This window comes from Dromaius novaehollandiae, chromosome 6 (genome assembly GCF_036370855.1).
Source record: "Dromaius novaehollandiae isolate bDroNov1 chromosome 6, bDroNov1.hap1, whole genome shotgun sequence".
Classification (NCBI taxonomy): Eukaryota; Metazoa; Chordata; class Aves; order Casuariiformes; family Dromaiidae; genus Dromaius; species Dromaius novaehollandiae.
Window position 1 is genome coordinate 136,481 of NC_088103.1, and position 21,733 is coordinate 158,213.

At 51.5% G+C, this 21,733-nt stretch overlaps 1 long non-coding RNA gene across 1 annotated transcript; it reads left to right on the top strand.

Moving 5' to 3' along the window:
- The first annotated feature begins 1,570 nt into the window (after positions 1 to 1,570).
- LOC135328793 (uncharacterized) lies at positions 1,571 to 5,078 on the top strand. The gene is made up of 4 exons (XR_010389832.1): positions 1,571 to 2,086; positions 2,692 to 2,832; positions 3,007 to 3,151; positions 4,395 to 5,078. It is a non-coding gene; the product is annotated as an uncharacterized LOC135328793 (long non-coding RNA).
- The last annotated feature ends 16,655 nt before the right edge of the window (positions 5,079 to 21,733 follow it).

The following is a 21,733-nucleotide window of genomic DNA, read 5'->3' on the forward strand; positions in this document are numbered from 1 at the left end:
AGAGATGCTCCAGTCCCTTCATCATCTTAGTGGCCTTCTGCTGGACTCGCTCCAGTACGTCCATATCTCTCTTGTATCGGGGAGCCCAGAACTGGACACAGTACTCCGGATGCGGCCTCACCAGGGCTGAGTAGAGGGGGAGGATCACCTCCCTCAACCTGCCGGCAATGCTCTTCCTAATGCACCCCAGGATACCATTGGCCTTCTTGGCCACAAGGGCACATTGCTGGCTCATGGTTAACTTCTTGTCCACCAGGACCCCCAGGACCTTCTCCACAGAGCTGCTTTCCAGAAGGTCATCCCCCAGCCTGTGCTGGTACATGAGGTTATTCCTCCCTAGGTGCAGGACCCTGCACTTGCCTTTGTTGAACTTCATGAGGTTCCTCTCTGCCCATCTCTCCAGCCTGTCCAGGTCCCTCTGAATGGCAGCACAGCCCTCTGGTGTATCAGCCACTCCTCCCAGTTTTGTATCATCAGCAAACTTGCTGAGGGTGCACTCTGTCCCTTCATCCAGGTCACTGATGAAGAAGTTGAACAATATTGGACCCAGCATTGACCCCTGGGGCACACCGCTAGTTACTGGCCTCCAAGTAGACTTTGCACTGCTGAGCACAACCCTCTGAGCTTTGCCATTCAGCCAGTTTTCAGTCCACCTCCCTGTCTGCTCATCTAGCTTGCACTTCCTCAGCTTGCCTATGAGGATCTTATGAGAGACAGTGTCAAAAGCCTTGCCGAAGCCAAGGGAGACAACATCCACTGCTCTCCCCTCCTCTACCCAGCGAGTCATCCCATCACAGAAGGCTCTCAGGCTGGTTAAGCATGATTTCCCCTTTGTGAATCCATGCTGACTACTACTGATCACCTTCTTATCCTTCATGAGCCTGGAAATGGTATCCGGGATGAGCTGTTCCATCATCTTCCCAAGGATTGAGGTGAGGCTGCCTGGCCTGTAGTTCTGGAAAAGGAAAGTCAAACAAAGGAATTCAGATCTCGTTATGCACTGATTTACTGAAAGATCAGGAGTGCTTATAAGCCGGCATACTGTTTCACAACTTCAATGCACTCTGGCAAACAGAAAGACACAACACAAGCAGCTACTGATCAACAACCTTACAACGTTAACTGGTAATCCATTTATAATTAACTTCTGTAAGTGCATAAAAAAATGAAGTGAGAGGATGAGACTATCCCTGATGGAGGGGGAGGTGTGTGTGTGTGTGTGTATGTGTGGGGAGAAGGGTGAGGGAGAGTTGTAAATATGATGGGTGAAAAATCTCACAAGTATTGCTGCCAAAATTATATCCAAGCAAGTATTTATTGGAAGGGCAGAAGAAACCAGGAAGAAATCAGTTGTCAAGCCTTCTCTGGCTCTCCTTTCCCAAGATTTCTCTGAGCTGGGGCCAAACAGCTCCTTCTGCATCTCTCCAGGCCAGGGCTTGAACGTGCCGCTGCCTGCAGCTCCTGTGAGCCTGGGAGAAGGGAGTAACACAGACACAGTTTTGATGGAAAAATGTGCTTTGTGTGTTTAGCTTGGGAGGGGGGGTGTTAATCATTTGCATGAGCTATTTAGTTCTCAGAATTATTTCTCTGAAATTCATTAACAGGATTTCTACTGCTGTTTTCTTTCTGGAATGCTTCTTGATGTTCTTGTGTCAGCCAGAGCTTTCTCCTCTGTTGCAGATAAGAGCAATGGCCAGAACATGGAACTATTCCTGTGAGTCAAGACTTCAGCAATACCTTGATATTTGTGAATTATGCAGAATTTGCTTATAATACACAGACTTATCCAGCTCTATTGCCTAGAGAAAAACACATTTTATCATCACTATTCATGCCTTCCATTCTTGACACCTCTTTGAAAGTACAAGAAGTGCTGCCTTGTGTAACACTGTGGTCATCCGCTCTAGGGAGAGATTCCTGCTACATTATGAGTTGGTGGTAAGCCTTACTTTCTGGCATAATAAAAATAGATGGTCTGTCAAAAGATGATGTTCTCAATGCTTTGTTTTGTAGTTCTATCCTGCCATCTTCTCTGAATTAGCAAATGTGAAATGCAGCATATGGATTTATGAAAAGAAAAGTGCAAGTAAGTATCACTCAAATAGCATAGGCATGTGTGAGGCATCAAAACTGGTTTGACTCTTTTTGGGGAAAAAAAGATACTTTAAAAAATTGGTTGTGCTTGTTTTTAAGGTGTAAAAGAGATGGTTCCTGCATCAAAGAGATTTACAATACATCTCACAATATCTCTGAAAAGATTTGCAGCTTTCACTGGTGGGAAGATTAGCAAGGTGTATATATATATGTAAAATTGTAGTGCAACTTTGTCTTCTTGGAATGGGAGATTTCCCAAAGCAGAATAGTCTTCTAAAAGTTGTTAATATCTACAGACAATAACTGTAGACTGAAGATATCAAAGGAAAATCACTGCAATAAGTATTTCTTTTTTCTCTTCTGGCAACAATAAAGTTCATGTGATGGTAAACATATACTCTGCTATGAAAGCTGATTTTGCAGAGAACAGTTCTCTGCAACTGAAATTACTGCATGTTGTTTATTGGGAGGACCTCTTTTTAGTGAACCAGTAAATACATTTAAGTACTTCTAGTCTGTGTTCTTTGATGTGTTTTTATCAGGCTATTTCATAAAGTATTCCAGGATAATTCTTGCGTCTTCTTGGTCTCTCTTTAGGATGTGAAATATCCTGAGTATCTGGATCTTCGAACATACGCATCTCAATCCGTTGGAGAACCACTCCTCTATGCCTTATATGCAGTCCTGGTATATAGAGGTGTCAGTAGTCATGCAGGACGTTATTTCTGCTACACAAAGGTAAATAACAATTTCATTTCTAACAGGGTGAGCTCTGTGCTGGTGAGGAGGTACTTGCATGAAAACTTTACTGGTAACCACTGCTTTTAGGGAAAAAGGTTTTATTTCATGTTTAATTTGATCTTTTTTGGTGTATTCTCTGTTCTGAAGAGTTCTCTTTGTGTTTTCATTTAGAAAGTGTGCAGTTCCTCTGAAGACATGGCTGCTTTTATTTGCAGGCTGCTGGTAGACTTTGATCTGAGATGAATGATGCCTCTGTAGTCTTTTGTGAAATCAAAATGGTTCTCAGTCAGCAAGCTTATTTACTTTTTAATATCAGGTAATAACAAGTATTAAAATGTGTTCAGAATACATTTGCTTTCCTGCTACTGACTTTCTTCTTCTTCTTCTTCTTCTTCTTCTTCTTCTTCTTCTTCTTCTTCTTCTTCTTCTTCTCCTCTTAAGTATTTTTCTTCCTGTCCAAGGAGAAAATTACTATTTGAATAATTCATTTGTCTTATCTGAAATTCCCCATGTCATTATCTTTAATCGCTTGGCTTTCAACTGCTACACTTATGTGAATTGCTGCATATCTACTCTCTGTCGTTGGCTAATTTAGGAAGGAGGAGGAATTAATACCATAGATAGTATAAAGACGAGTTATTGCTCTGAAGGGGATAGATATAGTAGTAAGACCATTATCTTGAATGGGATTTAACTCCAGAGTGGGCTGAAAGAACAATTCTAAGCTAAGAGCGCGATTGTTTACCAAGACATTATGATTTCACACTTGGAGAATGTGCCTTTTAGTTATCAGCAGCACTGTCTTATCCCCATCCATTCTTTGGTCAGCAGGGGGCCAGTAGTAAGCAGGCCAGATTTACATGACCATGGCTTCCTCCTTGTATGGTTAAGGTGATCTGGGGGCAAAGCAACAGATAATGATACCAAATTAGTAGTGGATTTGGTTTTTTTTAGCACATGAGTTTTATTTTCTCTCCCTCACTGCAGCTTTCTTCACAGCCCTTATGCTGCAACCAGAATCATCCAAATAGTAGCTAATGCTAAATTTTGCAGCAGTGCTGCTTCCATTATTTTATACTTCCAGCTCAGCTTCCTACACCTCTGATAAATATCCTCTTGATACATTTTAAGTGGATCTTACCAATGCTTAAAACATTAAAAAAAGAGATTATTTGTTTTAGTTTTAGTAGTTTCACTTTAGCTGAGACAGTGAAACCAAACTGTCTCCTTCCTGAGCATAAGAACAGTTATTCCAGGGTTTTCAGGGAATGTTTAATGGAGAAAAACATATATATTTTGGAATAGCTTTAATCCATGTTGAGCTGTTTGGGTAGGGTTTCAAGAATGGTCCTCATTTGATACCAATATGCAGAAACCTGAATGTAGAAATTAACCACACTTGTTGGACTTGCATATATAATTAAAGCAGGGTGGCTTTTTTCTATCTAGGTGTCGAGGCCGTTTGTAGAGATATCTAGTAGGAGAGTGTTCTGTTTGGGGATTTTAAAGGCTGTGTGTTTGCATATATCCATCTTGCAATCTCTTCTTTTTAAATGCAGAAATCAAGTCATTTAAATGGAAATGAACCCCTAAAAGAAGATCCAAATACCATTGCTGTTACCCTAGAAAGGCCTTCTTCGGCTCCACCAACAGCTTGTGTTCAAAACTAGGCAATTACCAGGCCTTTATTTGCTGATCCCTCAGAAAAACAAAAGATCACTTCATAACAAACTGCCTGCACATCAAACTGTCTCAGCCTGACTGTTTTAGCAGTGCTGTGGTGGATGAGGATCTAAACAAGCCTGTTCCTTCATCCACAGTGTGGCGGACAGATGAGTGAATTTTTGCCTTAAACGTTTCTTGGTACATAAGGTGAAAGCCTTCCTGCGCACATTGCAGATTTTGCAGGAAACCATAACCCCGAACAAGCCATCTGTTCCCTGTGGAAACAGGACGGAGCTGCTGCAACCCCGAAATGGTCTCCCTGCGACCACTCAGGACACACCGAGCCTGCGAAAAACCAGACCACGATCAGGCAGAGACTTTTGGACCTGGAGTGTAAATTATTGCTGCTTAGCACAACTTCCATAAAACTTGCTTAGCATGAGCAGCTAAATTTGCTGAAGCCTTAGGCCGCACTCCTAGTTCAGTCAGAAAGGGCCCCAGAGCTGGTGCAGGCTGGAAAGATAAGGGAGTTACAAGCAGTCCGCATTCCTGTGCCCCACACTCCGGGAGGGAGGAGGTCAAGGCTTTGAAATAAGGCCTGCTTGGGCACCAGGACCCTGGGAAACAAAGCCTCCTCTCACTGCTGAAACAGTGTTAATTGGGGTGGGGGGGGTCTGGACTATTTCCCCCTTGTCAGGACCTTGGGAGATAACACCTACTGTCACTGCTGGGGCAGTGTTAATTGCTGGAATTACTATCTCCGGGTCGTCAGGACCTTGAGAGACAAGGGTGGGACCCAAGGAATGAAGACACCTCTGTCAGCAGAAACCGCAACAGGAAAGATAAACAGCCTGCCTAGGGACAGTGATGAGACCCAATGAGCAGCATGGGACCCCAGACCTGAATATTACTATTGGTCTGAATTACTGCGTGAGGGGTGGAGAGCTTAGACTGGAAAGTTATAATTGCCCAGGGATTTCTTTGTTTGTGGTCCCTCTTCGGAGGCACCCGGCTCGAGCTGCAATTACTGCACGCGCGTCATTACAATTTATTTATTTAATTTGCCTTGATTTGGCCCTGAACTTTTCCAAGACACCCAGGGTGAAGAGGACCAATGAGACACCGCTGGATCCACGGGTGGTGATCTCTCTTTCTTTCTCTCTCTCTTTCTGTCTCTCTCCTTCCTCTCTTTTGATGAAAGTTTATAAGATCTGTTCAAATCGTGTGGCACGGGACTTGTTTATCTAGTTAAGGTAGCCATCATCGAGTTATCATATTTAGCCACATGCCTTGTCTTTTGTATTAATAAATCATAAAACTGATTGGTTGGCTGGCATCATTTCACCTTAGTTCAGTCCAAGAGCATCACGAACTTGGTTGTTGGTCCCAAGGAGAGGGAAGTCGTCCTAAACGACTGCTTTCGGGCTGTGACACACAGTTGCAAACTCTTCTGCAGCAGAGTCTAGCTCAGATGCATCCACCATGTCAATTGCTACTAACATCTCCAAACAAGAAGCTGCTGATGAAATTCTTGTTGTCTCCCTTGACTTCTTACAACATGGTCCCTTATGGTGCAGAATCTTCAGAAAAGAATGAGAAGGACTCAAAGAGCTCAGCAGAAAGGAACTGCAATGCAATACCTTCAAATGGAATTGTGATTTGGAAGGTAGTCCATGTGTTGAAGATTTCCCATTCTTCCTGTCAGAGTTCTGAAGAAGAAAGATGCCAGCCTGAGTAACCCAAAACTGAGTCACTCCATGGTGCTATTAGCTTAGATAATGAATCTAAAAAAAAATGGAGTAAAACTTCATGATTCCACTTGCCACATCCAACCTTCTAAAGCTTCTGAGATTTTCTTTTCTAAAACAAATGGATTGCTGGGAAGAGGGAGTTGTGTTGGTTGCATCTAAAATTTCTCACCAATGATGTATTCAGTATTCAGGATTATTATCATGTTCCTAATCCAGGCGAAGTACTGAGAAAATACACAGCACACATTTCACTGTAGCTCTTTGTGTCATTAACCAATTAGAATTTACAGAACACAGCTGATATATTAGAACTTGTCAACTTTAGAAAAGCTTAGCTGAGATAATAATACATGAGATCTTCATGAACTCTGTTTTGGGAAGGGGGAGTGTAAATTTCCGTATTTAACACCTAACGTAGAAATTTTGCAAATAGTGGTTTTCTACTCCCAACAGTACCTTCCTACCTGTTACCTTGTATAATTTAATTACAGATGCCTATAGCTTTGCCTCCAGTCGCTCAAGAGAGAATCTTATAATCCCTCACAGGCAGCCTATTTAACAGCTTGTCCAAGGAAATAAGGTAAAATAAGTATGCTTTGATTAAAGTAAGATTTTATATGAGGTTAGCACGGGTTTATCTCTCTACTGACACTATTTAATGGGAAGATTTAAATCAGTTGAGAGAATTCCACACTGCACGTAGTGTTATGAACAGAACTAGCGATCAGCACTGCAACCTATTAATTGGATATTAAAAACATGTGGCTGATGCCTCACTGAAAACTTGGGCTTCTACATAGATTTTTTTTCTCTTCATTTTGTCATCCTGTCTATACTTTCTGCATTCTTCTTTCCTCTTTTTCACTTCACTGAATGTGAAGGCATTTTTGTTTTGTGCATTTTCTCTGGACCGCAAAAATATTCTGAGACTGATGCTCTTATGGAAACTGTAGTGATGGAAGCACCGCTTGTCTGTGAAGAATCCAGAAGAGTTCCTACCACCTTGAGCTGTGATCTTGAGAGTCTTTTTATCCAGTCAGATTCTGAAACAATTTCCACCAACAAAGAAGTTGCTGAAAGTCTTATAATAAAAGCTGGTAATGTGCATCCCGATACCAAAGGTCAGCACAAGGTCAGGAAATGATCCTTGGACACTGAGGATGAATTGCTTGGGCAGTGTGAGTTTGAAGGCAGTGGGGACAAAGGCAAACCTAGAAGATCAGAAGAACCTGGACTTATTTTGAAAGAAAACCTTTTGTACATCAGAGACTGAAGAGATATTAGGGCAAACTTCCTCTGTGACATTGAACATACTTCTAAAAATCTTGTGTCTCTGGATACCACAGATGATACATGCCAAGATACAAAGGACATTTCTAATAGCTACGTAGATAAGAAGTACATAATAGTCCTCAATTATCTAGTTATCTATCTAGTTATCTGAGAAGTAGATAATTACAAAATAACTATACAGATAAGAAAAAACACTGTAGAAAAACTCACAAAGAGCACTACAGAAGGAAGAGAGAACACTGTCTCTGGAGAGCAGGACAAGCAAAATGGAAGCAGAACAGATGGTCGTTCTCACAGGAGGGGTGCTTTTGCGTGGTGGAAACAAAGCAGCAAAATTGCCATGAGCAGGTTTATTGAAATGAAAGCATGTATAGCTCTTCTGATAATGAAAGAAACATCCCTGATAATGGCAGAAGCTTTGGAAAATGTCCTGTTTTCAGATCCTGAAAGAGAAGAAGAACAGAACAAGACAGGAATTGCTGTACTCATTCCAAAAGAGAGCGAGCTTGGAGCAGAGAAAGATCCTGTCAAGGTGAACCATGGAGATGGGAACAGTGCAGATGCTACAGTGATCACCATTCCTCTTCTGTAATGACAGGTGGCAGAGAGTTGTCTGATTGTGATAAGGACTTTGACAAATCAAGTCACACTTACAGCAACGGGTCTTGTAAGGATTCTTACAAATGTAAGGATTCTTACAAAAGCAGAGGGCTTCACCATCCACTCTCTAGAGAGGATGTGCACCACTCCAGCAGCCGCAGAGCAGCCTCACATCATTGTTCGGTGCCTCAGCAGCAATCTGAAAAATCTTCTCATGAAAGCCAGGTACTTCCACCTGTATGGGTTTGTTACAAGACAACCCTGAGAAGCTCAGAAAGAATGTTCGAAGTAGGTAGATTTGGATAACTTCTATCTTAGACAGAATTTGCTTAGCATGAGTAGCCGCACACTTGCTTAGCATAAGTAGCTAAATTTGCTGAAGCCTTAGGCTGCGCTCCTAGTTCGTTAAGAAAAGGCCTCAGAGCTGGTGCAGGCTGGAAAGATAAGGGAGTTACAAGCAGTCTGCATTCCTGTGCCCCACTCTCCGAAAGGGAGGATGCCAAGGCTGAGAAATAAGGCCTGTTTGGGCGCCAAGACCTTGGGAAGTAAAAAGCTTCCTCTCACTGTTAAAACAGTGATGATTAAGGGGTCTGGATTATGTCTTCTTCCTCAGGGCCTTGGAAGATAACACCTACTGACCCAGCTGGGGCAGTGTTAATTAATTGACCAGGACCTTGAGAAGCAGGGGTGGGACCCAGGGAAATGTGAGGAAATCATTAACCAATCAGTGTAAAAGAGGAAGGAAGTCACAAATATGGCAATAAGAGGAAGGAAGTCACAAATATGGCAAATTTGATTGTATAAATGCTACCTGAAAATTTGGGGGGGGGGGGGGGGGGGGAGGGGTGTGCTCGATTTGTGGAAAACCACCGAGCACCCAGGCTTGCGCAACTCTGAAATAAATAAATAAATGTCTCTCCTGAGTGTGTAATTATTGGCTCATTGCACACCGGGCAACGAATCCGCTTTTCGGACAACAGGTTCATTCAAACTCTGAGGGCTGTTCCCAGAAAAATGACTGACAAAGAAACAGAAAAAGAAAGCATACCTGTGCAGAGGGGAGTGAAGCCAAAATAGGGAAAAAAATCACAGAGAGATAGAGAAAGAGCTTTCAGGTGATCAAAAATGAAAAAAAAAATAAAGTCAAGAAGGAAAAGAAGTCCAAAGATAAACACTGAGAGAAGAATTACAAATAAGCAAGGATTACAGCATAATCAGCAGTTTTTCCATGATTACTGGGTGTTTCTCATGTCTTTCCTTTTCTTCAGCTTGACTGGAAAATCATTGGTAAACCATCATGCTAAACCTCTAGGTGAGACTTCCACCAGATTTCACTTAGCTAAGGTCTACCATGTGCTATTAAAGCAGGTAGTTTTATCCTAATCCTCTGTACAGTACACCACTCTTAGCAGAAAACTGGAATACAGTCAGTTTTCATGTAAGGGTTTTGGAAGCCTCCCTCTCGAGCGAGTTTGTTCCTGTAGCCTCAGAGCAGATCAAGCTGTTTGGAGGTTCAAGCCTTTGCTGTTTAGAAATCAAACCCTCAGCCAGATAGTTTTATGCTGAGTATCATGACAGGGAATGACATCACTTCCTCTCTGTCTTTCAGATGCAGAGCTTACCGACAGAAGCCTGCAATGCTCAGACTAAACTTACCATCAAACCCCACAACTTAGCATCAAAACCAACAGATAAACATCATCAAAACAATTCTAACCATTAAAATTCAAAATATATTATCCAAGCATTAAAATTACCATCAAAACCAGTCAAAAGTGGTTCTTCAGATTTTTGTTCAAGATTTTCCTGTGAAACAAAGTTAAAAAAATTTTTTTTACTTGAGACTTTCTTTTCTAAAATGTGCTTGTAGTTCTGCTGAATGTTTTAAATTACCATGTAAATATGTCATTGAAAATAATGCCCTAGAGCAGGACATCTCAGGTACTGCTTGGTTACAGGCGCAGGTTGATTGTGTGTTATTCATGTAACGTTACTCCAAATTAGACATCTGGCTCTTTGCTTTACAAGAGGAAGAGAAAGAAAGAGCCGTGGTATATCTTTGTGGGTGATGAAGAGCAATCTGGCCCCAATCATCCTGCCCAGACTCTTCCTCCAACCCCGCCCAGGTGGGCAAGTGCCCCAGGATCAGCTCCATCACACCAGCAGCCCAGCTGTAAGCCAGCACCCCCAGCCCCTCCCCAGGATCTCTGCTCTGTGCTGCCAGGGACTGCCAGAGCCAGACAGAGGGATGGGGAGAGAGCGATAGGGATAGAGAGCTGGAAGGAGAGATGGAGAAAGAAAGGGAAGGATGGAGACCCAGACAAAAAGACAGGGAGCTGAGCAGAGGGATAGAAGGAGGGACAGAGGACTGGGCAGAGAATGGGGAGCAGAAGAGAGGAAAAGAGGGATGTAGAGGTGGACAGAGGAACAGAGAGAGGACAAGAGGGAGGGGGAGTTGGACAGAGAGAGAAAAGAGGAAAGAGAGGCATGGAGAAGCAGACAGATGGCTGCAAAAGGTGAAAGACTGAGAGGAGGACAGAGGGTCAGAAAGAGGGCCAGAGGGCTGGGCAGAGAAATGGGGAGCAGAAGGGTAGAAAAGAGGGATGTAAGTGTGGACAGAAAAACAGAGAGAGGAATAGAGGAGGGGGAGCTGGACAGAGGGTGTGAAAGAGATATAGAAGTATGGAACACCCAAGAGGTGGATGGAGGGCCAGACAGAGGGATGGAGAGTGGAAGGGAGGAAAAGAGGGATGGAGGGCAGACAGGAAGGATGCACAGACAGCAGGATGGAGGAAGGTGAAGAGGCATGGAGGTGGGTGATGGAGAGGGAAGGGATGAACACATGGGGAGAGAGAGAGATGAAGAAGAGCTTGACTGAGAGCTGGAGGCAGGGACTGGCAGGCAGGCAGGGATGGAGAGGTGTGGGGGATGCAGAGGGGCAGAAGGGATGGAGGGGAATTCTCAGCCCTCAGGAAAGGGGGGAGATCTCACCTGGGGTTGCTAAGGCAGATGCTGACAGGACCCTGAAACACCCCAGGATCCCAAACAGGGGCTGCCCACTTCCTGCACTGACTGATCATGCTCAAAGGCTTGTGATGGGCAGGAGGAGACATGCTTGTACCCCAGGGGAGCACCCTTTAGGGGCCAAGCCAAGGACTTGCTGTTGCTGTCATCACATGAGTAACCATCCAGTTAGAGCATTATAATTAGTCCATCTCAAATTAGTGTGGAAAAACTCAAATAAAGAGTCTTATTAAAGGCAAAGTCTCATTAATACACCTACATGTCTTGTGCAGGGGCTACCTCTTCTCAGCCCCAGTCTGCCCAGGCTGGGGTGGGGCAGGTAAGAGTTGGCTGAAGGTGCCAGTTTCTTCATCAGTAGGAGGAGGATGGTGGTGGGTTTGCCCACCACATGATTGGGATGACATTATTAAGGCCCCTCTGCCTTACTCCCGATTTTACACTCTCAGGAGGGCAGTTTAGGTGATGCTGATGTTTATTTTGTCCTTCCTGGCTCCAGCACAGGTCAGGCTCAGCACGGGTGGGGAGGAAGGACTCCGTGGGGTGAGAGCTTCCTGCTCCCTGTCTCAGGCCCCTTGTGGTCCCTTGGGTACCACCCCACTGCCTCTGTCCCCCTCCCCTGTATCCCTCCATGTCACATCTGTGGGGTGAGGCAATGGGAAGCCACTCGGTCATGAGGATGCTCCATCCCAAGACTCAATGAGGTGAAATTGAGCTGTGGAGAAGCCGCGGTATATGTGAACAGATCAGCTGTGAATCCAAGCTGAGGCTTGGCACAATCAGGACACAAATTCGGGCCGTAACTAGCACTGGGAAAGTTGCTGGGAGAGGAGGTTCATGGCTGTGCCCCACTGCAGAGAGACCCTTTGTTCTCCGCATGCCACAACACATGCCGTGGGTGAGTCCTGGTGCCCCCAGGGTCCTGCATTGGCCCCCCAGGACCCCAGGCCCTCTGCGAGCCTCTTGAGTTGCTCAGCATCGCTCCACCAGTCCATGGTGAGCCCAGAGCCTCAGTAGGCATTTCCACTCAACCCAGAGATGCTGTTGGCCTTTCTTTACCCCCAGAGCCATGTGTGCCCCAGAGAAACACCCACAGCACAGGAGCCTGATCCCAGCTCTGTGGGGTGATACTGGAGCAAAACCCTCCTGCAGCCACCCCAGCCTCCTCGCTACCTCGATCAGCTTGAGGGTTGCCAGCAGCTCACACATGCTGTGCAGAAGAGGGAATGCGGCCATGCAAAAAAGAGCTAGAAATAGGATTTAGTAAGAATGTGGACGGGATGTGGGTGATCACATGCTGGGCTCTGCTCTCTGGGACTCTTGCACCAGGCCAGGAGGCATGCCAAGCCAGACCTCGTGGTATGTCTTTCTTTTGCAGCTGCTGATCTGGTCCTTCTCCAGAGGGAAGCGGTCAGGCTGTGGCTCCATGTGGTGCTGGGTGGCCTGGGAATGGCACGGTGGATGTCGAGGGAGGTGCTGGATGTGGGTGTCTGCGCAGTGCTGTCAGGGGGCTGACACCAGTGCCTGGGGCGCATGCGCTCCCAGGGACTTCCTGGACAAGTCCCATTGGTGGTGCAGCCTCTTTGCCCGGACATGAAGCTCCAGGGCCTCCCGGGCCTCCTCCAGCAGGAACAGGGCCTCCGTCATGTGGAAGCAGACAGGCACTATGCCGGAGCGCAGCAGGGCAAGGGGCGTGGGGAGCACCAGCCCGCAGATGGACACCTCATGGGATCTCTGCACCACAGCGGGGAAGCTTCCCAGATGGGTCTCTACGCACTTCCTTATGGTGTGCATCCGCAACCTCCTCCCACAACGCTGTTCCAGCTCCAGCCTCAACATGGGGTGAGGGTCAGCACCAGCAGGCTGGCTGCTACCACCATCCACCGAGCGCGACCCTGGGGTGGCAGGCAAGCCAGCCTCACAGCTGACGTCTCTCTTGGGCAGTGATCGAGTTGCGTCTTCCAGCTCCTTGGCCCAGCTGTGAAGCCTGAGGTCTGGGGGTGGGGGGCTGGGGCAGGACTGAGCAGCCCCCGTGCTGGGGAAGGAGTCTCCTCCACACACTGCACCCCAGCTCAAGGCTGGAGCCCACTGAGGAAGGCAACCCTGGACTGCTAGAGGCCCAGGGGCTTTGTCGCGCTGCACGCAGCCCTCGCTGCCTCTCCCGGGCAGCCTCGCTGCAGGGCCCGCAGGTGAGGTCGTAGCAGAGGAACTGGCCCAAGGACCCGCCGTGGGCAGCGAGGAGCCGGCCCCTGCAGCTGGACATCCGCTGCACATCACCTGCAACACAGCAGGAGGACACAGCACCTTGAGCAGGGCCGAGTGGGTCTGCCCCAAACAGCCCTGTGTCCTGGGACCTGGTTCCTCCCAGCATGGATGCACTCCAGCCTGGGGCAGCTGCTGGGACCCCAGGATGGCTGGAGGTAGGGGGAGGGCTGGGAGCCCCCAGCAGGGACACACAAATCAGCAGGGCAGAGATGGACAAGACACCCCCACGTCCCAGGATCCCAGAGCAGGGCTTGTCCCATGGCAAGCCCCCTGGGAACAGCCTCCCTCCCAACGTGTGCGGTGTGAACTCAGCTCCTGGAGCCCAGCTCCATGCTGGGGCCATGAGCCCAGCCAGGTGGGCACGCCATCCCCAGCAGGAGCCGGCACTGGGGTGGTGCAGCCTCGCCTGGGTCCTGGGCTTCTGAGTGCCTCCCCCCGCACCAGTTCCAGGGAGAGACCTGCAGGCACAGGATCACCCGCACTGTGACCGTGGCCTCGGCTGAACCCGCAGGACCCAGGCCCCGACCCATGGTGCGTGTGGGTCCCACCAGCCGGGGCCTCCTGCAGGGCAGGAGTCGCTCGCCATGGGGCCAGGCTGGCCAGGCTCCCCAGGAAGGGCTGCCCGGAGCCTCCTTCCTACCTGGCGGTGTTGGCCAGAGATGCTGCGCTGGCTGCGCAGGGCGGCCCAGGCAGCCAGGAGCAGAAGGAAGCCGGGGCAGAGGCAGAGGAGGCTGCCACTGCCCCAGAGCAGGGAGAGCCAGCTGTGCTGAGCCAGCCCCATGGCGTCCAGCATGGCGGGGCTGGGGCCGAGGGCTTGGGAGCGGATGCAGCCTTTGGAGCTGCCCTGGCCTCCCCACACAGCCCTCTGTGGCTGCTGCCCCCGTGGGATGGGACAGGGCTGGGACAGTGAGGTTGCTGCCGCCACAGAGCTGTGAGGCCATCGAGCGCATCAGAAGCGCCTGGCAGCGGGGATGGCTGGGGGGCTGGGGGGCACTCGGCCACAGCAGGGGCTGTGAGGAAGGGCAGACCCAGAGCACCCAAAGCTGTGCGGGGCAGGTGGGAGCAGAGGACAGATGGGGCTGAGGCAGCCAAGGAGCACACGGAGGGCAGGGGCAGGGGACACGGGCCCTGGACCACGTCCCGCAGGACGGCCAGCTGGCCTCTGGCCTTGCCTTTGCGCTCTGCTCCCAAGGGCCGAGGGCACCTGGGCTCTGCCCTGGCCCCAGCCAAGGGCATCTCATGGGCTCGGCACACACAGGGACCCCGTGGGGCAGCCCAGCTCCGCTCCTGTGCCCATGGCGCAACTCACCCCTGCCCACGCGGGCTCTTTGCCCACACTGCCCACGGGGATGGGCCCTGCCCTGCTGTCAGTCCAATGCTTGATTAGTGTTGTTTATCCCCAGATGAGGCCAGGCATCTTCTGTACACAGCCTTCACGGACTCCCCCCTACACTTGGAGTGCTGCGTGTGGTCCTGGGCTCCCCAGGACAAAAGGGACATGGAGCTACCAGAGCAAGTGCAGTGAAGGGCCACAAAGATGATGAAGGGACCGCAGCATCTGTCATAGGAAGAGAGGCTGAGAGAGGCAGCCTGGGCCAGGCGAAGCCCTGCCCGCTCGCCTTGTCGGAGCAGGGCTGTGGGATGGTGCCCTCCCACAAGATCTGCGCTGAGCCCAGGGCCGGAGCGGGGCTGCCTGCAGGGCAGATGGGAGGTTGGTGTGGATCGCCTGCAATGCAGCCCAGCTGTTGGCTCACTCCACGCTGCTGTCACTGGCTGAGTGTCTCTTTCTTTTCTAGTCTGTGATGTCAGCAGAGGAGGGAGGAATTTCGGATGATGGCGCCTTTTTCCCTGGAACCAGCACAAGCCAGCTGCACCTGGCAATGCCGCTGGCGCCATCTGAGCTCTAATCGGCCCTCTCTGCCTGGGCGCTTCTGACATTGCCTGGGGAGGCTTTTGCTTGTTGCCTCTTGTGTCAAATACATCCCCAAGCTCTTGTCCAGTTGGGCTTTTTTCAGAAAGGACCCAACCCCTCCATGCAGGGCATGCGTTGTCATGGCCCAGGGAAGGTGGGGAGCAGAGGGAAGAGGTTGCTTTTCTGCTTGGCAGAAGACATTGCCCAGTTCACAAGCATGGCTCTGGCTGAATTTGGCCACTCTGCTGGTTGGCAGCACTCAGCTTGAAGTCTGCTGACAGAGGAGAAAAGGGAAAAAAGCTCAGCGAGTCTGAGATTTCTGCCAAAATCCCGCCCTAGACTGTCATTCAAGCCAATGCAAACTCTGACATAGTCTGAAGCCACCACAGGCCCACTTAGGAAAAACCCAGGCAAACACACAGGGGTGAAGAGGGCTGTCCAATGGACTTTGCAAGCACTGAGGATGTGTCTGAAGCTGGGGGGTCTCCTGGGTGCAGCCCCGAGACCCCGGTGATGTCACTGCAGAGTTGCTGGGACTCCCATGACATCACTGCTTTCAGACAGCTGCAGAGTCGGGCCCTGCTCACTTTGCCCCAGGCTCCCCGCTGGGCAGCACGCAAGGTGCCCCGTGCCCAGCAGGGTCGCTTCACATTTGGGCTTTGCTCCACGGCCAGCAGCAGCTCTGCCTGGCAGACGTGGGGGCTGTGGACCCCGCAGGGCTGGTGTCCCGTGGCCGGGGGTGCCCAGAGGTGCCAGGGCACTGGGAAGCTCTTCAGGCATATGGGGTGTTCCCTGCTGTGCAGGGACAGACGTGTGCAGGTGAGCTGTGCTGATCCAAGGCAGGCAGGCAGTGTGGCCGGCAGTGTGGCATTGGGAGCCTGTTGGGGACTGCCAGCTCTCCCCCACCCCCGCCAGTGCCTCCATCAAACACTCTGTGGGGGGTCAAGGAGGAGAAGGCTCCCTCCCCCCCGCCCATGCTGCTGGCTGTCTGGCGAGAGTGTGGGTGGGCTCTGCCAGATGGGGAGGCTGGCAGGGCTTGGGATGCTCTGCTTCCACCCTGCCCCACTCCCAGGCTGGGGCTGCCATTGCCCAGAATTTGGGAACCGCCTTCTGGCCTTTGCAACACCTGTGCACATGTGTTGGGAAGTCAGTGCCCACGCTTCCCTGCTGAGGAGGAGCTGACGAAGGTGCCCCTTGTGTCCCCTGAGATGGTCTCCTGGTGGTTGTCTCTCTTGATCCTGACTGCCACAGCTTTTCTGCTTTCTCCTCTTTTAGTCTCGAGGACAGCTCATGAACTCTACATCTCTTTTTGTTCATAGGACGTGGCATCATCAGGAGAACTTCTCAGAGGATGGTGGCACTTCCCCTGGTGCCAGCATGAGCCAGCTGCAGTAGGCAATGCTGCCGGACGCCTCTCCAGATGGGCTGTGCCCCTTCTGCCTGGACATACTTGACAACGCTGACTACACTGCCTTCTGCTTGCACAGCTTCTGCTTTGCCTGTATCCGGCAGTGGTCAGAAACCAGAGGTGAGTGACCACTCTGCCAGCACCCTTTTCACTCTGTCCTCCACACGGTGCGAGTGGATGACGACTTCCAGCAGTACCACACTGGGCACTCCGAGAGCTCCTCTTCGGCCAGCCATCGAGGAGGGAGATTTTGTTCCCACTCCACGACGAGCAGGCGGCATCATTCTGCAGCCCTCTAGCACAGGAGCTCCCGTGGCAGCGACAGTGGCCATGCTGGGGCCCCAGAGAGGGCCCGAAGCAGGTGCCCGAGGCAGAACCATGATGGCCGCAGGTGGCTGCAGCACATGCGGGGCCAGAGACTCCCCAGCTAGGAGGAGGTGTCTGAGCCCGGCCAGGCCCCTGGGGAGGAGGAAGGTGTGGGGCCCTCCTGCACCAGCTCTGTGTGGGCTCCTGCAGCCAAAGCTTCTCCTGGGGAAACCTCAGGGAGCTCTGACAGGGCCCCAGCCAACTCTGCCCCCACAGCGCATGCCCTGCCATCGGCGTGGGGCAAAGAATGGCAGGAGCCCCTGAGGTGGCGCAGCAGGCACAGGGAGCCTTCCCCTGACCAAGAGAGGCCCGGCAGCAGGTCCCCCCGAGGCGACCAGCTCCGCTGGGGAGTCCTGGGCACAGCGCACTATGCGTCCTCAGCTTGGTGGAGGAGGCGCAGGAGCAGGGCTCACACTGACAGGTGAGTTCCTGGCTCCCAAGGTGAAGTGTAGGTCTTCTCGGGGAGGACTGAGCGCTGTCACCATGCAGGACTCCAGGAGAGCCGGGATGACTCAAGGGAAAGGTGCAGAGCAAGGGGCCGATCCTGGTGGAGGTCCCACAGCCATTCTGAGTGCAGGCATTGCTAGCACACCATGCCAAAGGGCAGCACAGTGAGCCCCTGGAAAGGAAAGGACTCAGTCACCCTCATGGTTAAATGGGCTTTTCTTATGGTTAAATGGAATTTCTGTCTTTCCTTGTGTGCCCATTGCCTCTTGTCCTGTCCCTGTGGACCACTGAGAAGAGTCTGGCTCCATCTTCTTTAACCTCTCCCTCCCACATCATGTATTTCTTTCTATACCCATTGAAAAGGTCCCCCTGAGTCTCCCCTCCTCTATGCTAAACTGTCCCAGCTCCCTCAGCCACGCTTCGGGTGGCAGATACTCCAGTCCCCCAATGATCCGTGTGGCCCATTGCTGGACTTGCTGCAGCACGACCATGTCTGTCTTGTCCTGGAGTCCAGAACTGCTCCCAGTACTTCCAGCATGGTCCCAGCAGTGCTGCCAGAGCAGGGCCAGCCAGGGGGGCTCCAGCACATCAGCCCCCTCCTGGCCCGGCCCGGCCCAAGGTTCCAGCATGCAGCAGGGACCTGGCAATGCTCAGGGCATTGATGGTTGTGGGAGCCTCCCCCTGGCCCCCAGGTACGGGGGGTTCTCGAGCAGTGGGAGGGCAGGAGGGTCCGGGGACAGAGCGTGGGCAGAGCTGGAGAGCTGAGCTCTTCTGGTGGTGGGAAGGCAGTGGGGCCTCGTGGCCAGAGCTGGGCTGGGGTCAGTGAGGCAGCTGGGCTCCCTGGGATGGGTGTGGGGTCTGTAGTCCCCCTGCCTGCCCTCAACGAGCCTGGGGAGAGCGCAGGCATGAGGGAGCTGGAGGGGAACAGGATACCAAGGCTGAGGACTGGAAAGGACCAGAGGGTGAGCGGAGATTTTTTATTGCTCCTGGTCATGCTCTGGTCCATCCTGGGGCTGCCCCATCCCATCCTTCTGCCCAGGGGTCCCTGGCTGCCCTGGGGCTGTGCAAGAATGGCCTTGCTCTACCTCCCCTCCCTGGGGTTTGAATTGCGGTGCTTCTGCTTTGCTCTGAGCCTGCTGCATTTTCCCAAACCCCAGAAGCAGAAAGTGCCCAAAGGCTGGGAGTGGTCAGAGGGAGGAAGCAGTGGCACTGCTGAGGGAGAGGGCAGGATGCAGCTGGGGTGGGCGGCAGCAGCCGCTTGGTTGCACCTGGCAGGAGCTGGCTGGGGGCTCCTGGCAGGCAACAGGGCCAGAGAGAGAAAGAGTTGAGGAGGGGCCATGGATTTTCCTTCCTTTTGCAAAGTGGTGCCTGAAATGAAGCAGCAGGGTCCAGCAGACAGACTGGGTGCCATGGAGCCTGTTGTGCCTCCTTCCGCGTTTGAGCATCTGGTTTTTGACATGATGGAGGCAGCACCTCCTGCATGGAAATGACCCCAACTCTTCTTGGATAACAGGAATTTTGCCATGAAGGCACTCAGCTCCTTTTAGCAAGCTCAGTGTCTTGATCCCTGGAGGCAAGGCCTTGGTATCTCAGAGGAAAGGAGTCTCCTGAGGGAGCCAGCAAGGGCTGGGAGGGCCCATGGAGCTCCCTTCTGATTCCTCACTTGGATTTGTACCCTGCTCCTGCCATGCAGGACAGGCACGTTGTGCATCTTTGGAGCAGGAAAATCCCCTTCCTAGGCTCTGTGGCACATTTGGACAAGCAATGAGAAGAGCCCAACTAGAAGCACTGCAGGCAGACTTCCTGGGCACTTTTCCCCAGCCAGGGCAGACAGAGAGGAAAGGAGGTGCGAGCAGCCCGCTCAGGAGGAGCGCAGGGGAAGGAAAGTGTGTTGAGGTTTCCAGGCAGTCTAAAAGCAAACCTGCTCAAATTGTGTTTTCAACTCTGGGCTGAGTAAGCACTAAGGGAAGCAGAGGTTTTGGGGCTCTTGTGTTACAGCCTGTCGTGGGGCAGGAGTCACTGGCAGCGTTTGGAGAAAGCCCCCCTGCCCCTTGGGTGCTCTGTGCCCTTGCTGGGGGTCCTGAGGCGAGCAGCGGATGTATTGAGGTTTGGAACAGGAGTCCCCAAGTCCCTGGAGGGGTTATTGGGGATGAAGCTTCTGGAAGGATGGGTCCAGACCTCTTCCTGGGCCAGAGTTGAAATCTCTCCTTGAAGCAGCTGCTAAGGGGACTGGGGCTAATCTCAGCCCTCCCCAGTCCTGGCCTGTGGGTTTTCCTGTGGGAGAAATGCCAATTGCAACAATGATACTTGCAGGAATGGATAAATACTTGAAGATACTTGATACTTGAAGTGAAAAGATAACTGAAATAGGGAAATAATCAGGTAACAAAGGCTCATCTGAAAAGTAGAGGTCTCTTGGCGATTTGTAGGGTGTGCGGTGATTTGTGTGTGTTTTTGTGTGCACATATTTTTATATATGCCCCTTGCTGCCCTCTCCCTGGGAAGAGGCTCAAGCATCCCCCTGATGCTCCGTGTGGCCCATAAATCCCCAGTGATGGCAGCTCTTTGTTTGCAATGGGTCAGAGCCGCTGTTGGTAGCACGGCTACAGCGAGGTCTCTGCCATGAAGGGCTCAGGGAGTGGTGTCCAGCTGGGGTCCGGTCCTGCCCTGCCATGACGAGGGGGGATATTTTGGCTTCTGCTACACCAGGTTGTGGTGCTGACTGCTCTTCTGCCTTCTCCTCCTGTGGTGGGGGGAGCTGTGAAGGAGCTTTTAGCGCTTGTCCATGGATATGCAGAAATGTCTGGGCCTGGGGCCTGCTGTGCCCATCGCTGGGGCTCCCTGACAACCCGCTGCTACCCTGGGATTTTTTTGGGGGAAGGGGGGCAACACTGTGTGTGGGGCACAACAGTGGCTCTGTTTGTTAGTGCTCTTGGGGTAGTGCTAAATATTGGTTGCATCTGCAGCTGTTGCCTCCTGGGTGCTGCCAGGCAGGTCATTTTGGGGAGCAGCTAGGATCCCTGGCTTCTTCACAGCAGGCAGCCAGTCCTCAGCCAGCGTTTCTTAGGCTGGAGTTTTCTGGGCAGGAGCCTGACCTGGGACCTGGGGTGCCGGAGAGACACATGTTGGTCTTGTCCCAGTTCTGCTCTCATTTACCCACGAGGGGCTTTTTTTCTCAGCACAGGTGATGCTGTTTGCAAGGAAGTGTCAGAAGCCCCTGGCAGGGAGCACTGTCCTGCCAGTATACAGGGAGGGAGGGAGGATGCGTGCACGGCAGGAGATGTTGGGTAAGTGCCCCAAAGCAGCGAGTGACCAAAGCTAGTCCCTGAGGTGGCTTTGTGACCCCTGTTCCCAAAGGGTGGGTTTTCCCCGGTGTGTCTGGGTGGGAGGGCCCAGAGGGGATACCTTGCAACCTGCTGGAGGCACAGTGATCTCAGGAGCATCTGCAAGGCCCCCATGGCCAAGGTGGTTGGTGGGGGACTTCTTCCGGGGCTGTGCAATGGGCACAGGCGCTGCACTGCAGAGGCAGCAGCTGGAGCGTGCTCTTGCCATGGGAAAGGACACCAGGCTCAGAGAAGCAGGAGCAGAGTTAAATCTGAGCTCCAGGGTAGGCCAGCCCTGGGGGAAATGCCTAGTCTTGGCCATTTCCCCCCACCCAGATTGCTTGACAAATGGCCCCCTTTGCTAAAGGTCCTGGTGAGAGCAGGTGTCTGCGCTGGCCCTGCAGCCCCCACAGGGTTGGGGCAGTTTTGCTGTCAGGGCCCCGTGCTTCTCAGTGAGGCCGGGAGGGCTTTTGGCTGGCCAAAGCTGGGGAGAAAGCATTTCTGCAGGGAGGGCAGGAGGCTGTGGGGAAGGCAGAGGTAACCTCAGTGTGACAGGGAGAGGCGAGGGAGCAGCGGTCACTGCCAGCGCAGCTCTGCCCTGCTCTCTTGCTTTCCCGCTGCTCTCTCGCTCCTCCATGCTCGTCTCCCCTTCTTTTCTCCCTCTTCTCTTTCACTTCCCTCTCTCTTTTTCTCTCTCTCTCCCCCCCTCACTCTCTCTTTCTCTCCTCTCTCTTCTCTCCTCCAGATGAGGCCCCACAACTTCCTCCCCTCCTGCAGACTCTGAATGCTAGACTCCGATTGGCTGGCAGAACTGTCAGTCCAAGGGATCCCCACCCTCATCCTCTTG